A 6,066-nucleotide genomic window follows, 5' to 3' on the forward strand; every position below is an offset into this window, starting at 1 on the left:
GACCTGCACATAGAATTTACTGATAACCTTACGTCTGTCAAATGTTCCGTTGCACTTTTCACAAAGTCTTCATCTTGAATCTCAGACAAGCAGTGGAGCAGATCCCAGTGATAGCTCCCCAGCTTAGCACGGCCTATTTTATTCCTTTCAAAATCCATGACAGTTCTTTCTTCAGCGAGTCAACCAAACCGCCATTGGCCAAATGCACTTTTCACACGCTGCTTAACTTGGTGCTCAAAGGTGTGGTGAAAGACCAATTTATTTGTTTATTTTATTTTTAGAGTTATCTATACCGCGAACAAGACCCAGAATAGGGTATCAGAGAGCTTTACAAAACAAAGCAGAGTAAGAATAAACATTTTGCAAAAACAGAGCAGGGAAAGTATCAAAACAATTTAACAAGTTTCGGCAGGTAGCATAAATAGTAATAGAGATGATTTGTTCGGAGCAGTAGGAACAGGTTCGAGTACGAGTATGTCATAGAGGCGAAGATGTCATTAAGGGGAGTGTAGAAACAAGTTGGAGGTAGTAGACTGGTAGAGTGCCTTGACAGTCAGTGTAATAGCCGGTGTGATATTCAAGCCCCATATGGTGAGGCAAGTGCGGAATTAAGGGAGGATTTTGCTCATCAGGAATGATTTTGCTTCCCTTTTGAATAGTGGTGTAGAAGAGATTTTCCTGATGCACGGAGGTAGTGAGTTCCATATTCTTGGTGCCGCTCCGGAGAAAGCTCTGTCAGAAGTTTTTTTCTTACTGAAGCGAGAGGGTTTCAGGAGTAGCTTGTCAGAGCTCCTAGAGTGTCTGTTTCCTCCAGATAGAGTAAGTTTCTGAGATAGGTACTGGGGTGTATTGTGGTGTAGAGCTTTATGAGTGATGCAGGCCATCTTTAGGTGGATTCTAGCTTCGTAAGGTAGCCAGTTGAGCCCCTTCAGGTGAGGCAATATGTGTTCAAATTTCCTAGATCCTGTTAGGAGTCTTGCTGCTGCGTTGAGATAGGCTTTTAGAGGGGCTGTTGAGATTTTGGGAAGCTCCGAGAGGGTAGTACATCCGTACTCCAACCTCGAGATGACTAAAGCCTAAACTGCAGTTTTGATGTCAGAGTTCTCAATGAATGGTTTCATTTTTTTGAGAAAGCTGAGGTGTAAGCGAGCATGTTTTTGCCAACAGGTTGATGTGTGTTTGCATGTTAAGGTTTTTATCCAGTGTAATTACAAGCGATTTGGTGGAGCCCCCCAGAGTCGGCGTGCAGATTAAAGCACTTATCATCTTGGTCCATTGCTTTATCTCCAATGGGTTTTATGGGGGAGATTAAAAGAAATTCAGTTTTTTGGGAGTTTAGCTTGAGGAAGTTGGTTGTTAGCCAGTGGACGGTCTTTTCGAGAGCTTGATTCATCATCTTTATCTCTTCAGTGGAAGTGATCTTGATGTAAAGTTGAGTGTCGTCCGCGTACATATGGTAGGAGATATTCGTCTGCTGTAGTAATTCAGTTAGCGGTTCGACATAAAGGTTGAATAGCGCTGGGGATAGGGTTGAGCCTTGTGGTTCTCCTAGTAGGTTGGGTGAGGTGGCAGAAAGATTTTTATTCACCATGAACAATTGCGTTCTGTTTTCCAGAAAGGATTTGAACCATTGAAGGACTGTGCCAGATAAACCCATCCTGTTTTCCAGTGTTATTAGAATTTTGTCGTGATTGACTGTGTCGAAGGATGAGCAGAGGTCGAGCAGGACTAGTAGACAGGTTTCATTACAGTCACGAACGAGGAGGGCGTCGTCTACTATGTGCAGAATCGCTGTTTCTGTGCTATGCCCGGGTCTGAAACCCGATTGGTAGTCATTCAGTAGTTTGAAATGCGTGATGTGTTGGTTCAGTTGTTGCTGAACACATTTTTCCAGGACCTTGGCTAGCATGGGAATGTTGGTTATAGGTCGGAAGTTATTAAGGTCGGAGGGGTTTGCTGTCATTTCTTTTAGGATAGGGTTGACTTGACCAATTTTTAGGCAATCTGGGATGTGACCTTGCGCTAGCGAGACATTGATGATTTTGGTCCAGAGAGGGGAGATGATATGGTAGATGTGGTGTATGCAGTTTGAGGGGACAGGGTCGGTGAAGTGGTTATTGGGTTTGATAGTGGCTAAGGTTTTAGTGATGTCACTGAGATCATAAAGTTTGAAGGTAGACCAATGTGAGTAATTTTTAGGCAAAGGTAGATCAAGTTGTTTAGGATTTTCAACTTGTGTGTTCTTTACAGTAGCTGAGTTACTTGCTGCCGTCTTTAGCTCGATTTGGAGGGAGTTGGTTTTTGCTGTGAAGAATGAAGAAAATTCTTCACTACTAAGCTGTGAATTCGAAGTCAAGAGAGCAGTTTTGGCCAATTTGTTAGATTGTTGTTTTAGCAATTCGAAGAGTTTCTTCGGTCTATTTTTGGCATTGTCTAGTTCTGATCTGAAGAAGTCTTTTTTTGAGTGTAGAATACTTTAGGAGTTTCTAGACTTCCTAAGTAGTTTAAGGTGTAGGGGGGAGGGATGTTGTCTCCATTTCCGTTCAGTTAATCTTAGTTTACGTCTCTCTTCATTCAGGGCTCCGTTGAACCAGGGGTTTTTGTCTTTCTCTGGTATTCTTTTGAGTTTTGGTGGGGCTACTAGGTCAAAGACATTGGTCATCGTGGAGTTGTGGTGAGCAGTGAGGTCATCGACGTCTGACATGTTATTGGGTGTAGTGAGAGCTTTCTCACAGTGGGATGCCAGGTTGTTCCAGTTGAGGTTTTTCGTGTCTCTTATCCAGTGTTTAGGCTTGAATTGCTGCGAGTACATTGTCTTTCTAGTGGAGGTAATTTGGAAGGTAATAATGTGATGGTCTGACCACTCACAAGGGGTGATCGAGATAGATTCAATCATTTTATCTTTAGACATGATCCAGTCAAGTGTAGCAACTTTGGAGTGAGTGGGCTTTGATATTCTTGGATCAGGGAATGGTCTGCTAGGAAGGTTTTGATAGCATTGGCCTGCTTGTCTAGGGGTCTTCCCAATGGAAACTGAAGTCGCCAAGGAATATGTCATTGAAATGAGGGGTCGAGTTAGTTATAATGATTTCCATAAGTTGATCTGTGAATACAGTGTTCTTACCTGGGGAATGGTAGAGTATATGTAGTTTGTGGGCGTTGTTATCTGAGGTTTTTAAGAAAATCCTGGAGGTATTCACAAGTCTCTAGGGGCTGGGAGTGAAACTTCGAGATAGTGATGTCGATCGATGTATGCAGGCGATGCCTCCGCCCTTTTTGTGATGTCTGTCTAGTCTTATGATGTTGTAGTTTGGGGGGACTAGAAGATCTATGCATGGCGAGGATGATTCTGTGAGCCAAGTTTCCGTGAGGATGGTTATGTCCATTTTCAGATTCAGAATGAGGCCGGCGATGTCAGAGGCGTGTTTTAGGGCTGAGCGGCAGTTTAGTAGGAGGCAGGAGATCAGGTTTGAGGCACTTTTTAATGACGGTTCATGAATTTCGGAGGTAGGGGTTATTGTTTGAAGGTTATGCAGGTTTATTGTTCTGTGATTCAGTTGGGATGTTCTGTTTGGGTTGATGGGGACTGGAAGAATAGAGAATTCTTCCTTATTTGTGGTGGGGCGAGTAGGAGTTCCATAGAGAAGTAGTAAGGTTTGGATTTCCAAGTCGGTTAAGTAGTTGGGGTCATTGCATGTGCGTAAATGTCGATTGGTCAGAGGCAATGGGATAGTGTTTATCACATTGTTGGCTGCAGCTAGCGAGTTTTGAAGATGATTGAAGTTAGAGAGAGTTTTTTGCGAGTTGTAAGATGTTTCTGATTTCTAGGATAATGTTCTGTAGGTTCCGTGATGTTAGGTTAGTATGAGTTTTGAGTGAGTCTAGTTCAGATTGGTAAGAGGGAGGAGGCAGGATCGGTGCGCAGAGAGGGCTGGAGATAGTAGTGTTGGGGGTTCGATGACTGTGATGGCAGTGTGGTAGGTTTGAGTGTCTGGGAGCGAGGTAGTTTAAAATGAGTGGGGTATGCACAGGTTGGGGGCTTTTTTTATGGTTCGCTAAAATTGTCTTGTCGTGGTGAATTTCTCCGGTGGTCGGGGAAGGATTGTGGAGGGGGATAGGGTTATGGGGATAGGGGTGTTGGTGGAATGTGGAAATGACGAGGGTCGGAGATTGGGTATTAAGGGAGGAGCATTGTTGTTGGTTCTAGTGATGGTTCTAGGTAAGGGTGTAAGTGATAAGAGTTCTAATGAAGATGAGTTGTTATTGCTTCTTTTGACGGTTCTGGGTGAGGGTGTAGGTCGCTGAGAATAGGGATAGAGGGAATAGTTAGGTCCTGGAGGACACTGGGTGGAGTGTTGGTGTGGGATTTTAGTGTGGGAAAGTATTTGTCGAATAGGTCTAGGTTCTTGTTAGCTGCTTGGATAAGAACAGTGCCATTTTTGTAGGATGTTCCGCAGGGAATATTTTTCTTGCCATGGACGGTTAGTAGCTTGGAGAAGGTAGTTTGCCATTTGACCATTTTTCTTGTGAAAAATATGAAGTCATTGATTATTACACCTTTCTTAGCGTTGAAGGAGGGGTCCAGGAACAGTGTGTCAGGGTTTTTTCTGAGAAGGTTGTGTTGAAGGTTTTAGAGGCATTTTTAGATAGATTTTGGGGGGGTATTGAATAGAATATGCGTTGTTTCCTGCAGGTTTCACGTTTGGTCCCGCCATTATGTGATATTCCTTGTTCTAGGTGGAAAGGCCAGTTCACACCCCTTGTGAGGAGTAGCTGGAATAAGTATTTCAAAGGGAGAAGTGTGGGAGCAGAGCTGCCAGTGGTTAGGGAATGTGTTTGACGGTGAATAGAGAAGAAGTAGTAGAAAGGGGCTGCACTGAGAGTCTAGCTGGTTAAAGTATGGCAGAGATGATAGTATGGCCGAGACGTTACAAGATGGCTGTTATTTTGCAAGTTGTGGCCGATTGAAGTATTGCAGGCCTATATAGGCACGGAGAGGAAGAAAATGGACCAAGTTAAAGTAAGAATGGCTGCCTGTTTGTAGGCGTCCCTCTGGATGTGATTACATTTTTTATTTTATCCATTGATGTTATTTGAATGTATTTTTTATGCTCAAAAACGTTTGTCCTCGTTGTTGTTGGCTCAAAGGGGATGAGAGAGGCCCTCTGGGAACAACACCCTCAGCAGACCCTTGGTCTTAACCTGGAATCTCTTGTGGCTGCAGTGGCTCCGGTCTTTGATAATTTAGATTGTCGCGGCTGCTTCATCTGACCTCTTCCTTCATCCACATCAGAAAAGCAGCCTTTATGTTTGGTGAAATCTTCCATTGTAATCACTTCTCCATCTGATCCAACCTCTCCTTATTAATGAGGCTGAAGAAAAAGTGCAGAGTCAAGGTAAAGTGGTCATGTTCATGCTCACTATTACTTTCCAATAAAGTGGTCAAGTCTTGGAGAGGAATGCCAGTGTGTCCTGTGACTGCTTTATGTTCTCCCAGTAAATAAAAAAATGCATCTCCCCCTCTTGAGGCATAAAGCCGGGAGGTTCTTCTTTGCATTCTTGCCTTGTTTAAAATATTTGCTTGCTGTTCGATTGGCTTGACTTAAGAAGCTTTTTATTCTGCCTGTTTTAAAATTGCGTCTTTATTAGCATTTGTGCTTCGTGTCAGAAACTTCCCCCAGAGACTGTAATCAGCATTCTTACCTGCTAAGGTGCTTCCCCGACCTGTCGCTGCCCGGGCTGCTCTCAGCTGAGCATCGACGCTGAGAGTTTGGTCCCGGGGAGGCGAACCTGGCTTTGGCGGCCATATTGGGGGTATTCCAGCGCGAGGACGCGCTCTAGTCATCTATATAAGGGGATGACGTTTTCTCCGCGCAGCGGACGCGCATTGCGGACGTGCCGGACTCAGGCCGGAGTCATGCCAGAGTCCTGCCCGTCTGCGCCCGTCAGCGCTAAGGAGGCGCAAGGGGCCGGGGATGCTGACCGGAGTCCTAGCTCTCCATCTATTAACCGGCTGTACTCACTTAGCACCCTTAAATCCTTCAGACCCCCCCTGCTAAATTGTCA

General features: G+C 44.4%; 1 pseudogene; it reads right to left on the reverse strand.

Moving 5' to 3' along the window:
• The window catches only part of LOC146870807 (acidic mammalian chitinase-like), a 49,048-nt pseudogene extending 43,241 nt beyond the window's left edge, over positions 1-5,807 (reverse strand).
• Positions 5,808-6,066: the final 259 nt, after the last annotated feature.

The sequence above is a fragment of the Triturus cristatus genome, chromosome 1_1 (assembly GCF_964204655.1).
Source record: "Triturus cristatus chromosome 1_1, aTriCri1.1, whole genome shotgun sequence".
Classification (NCBI taxonomy): Eukaryota; Metazoa; Chordata; class Amphibia; order Caudata; family Salamandridae; genus Triturus; species Triturus cristatus.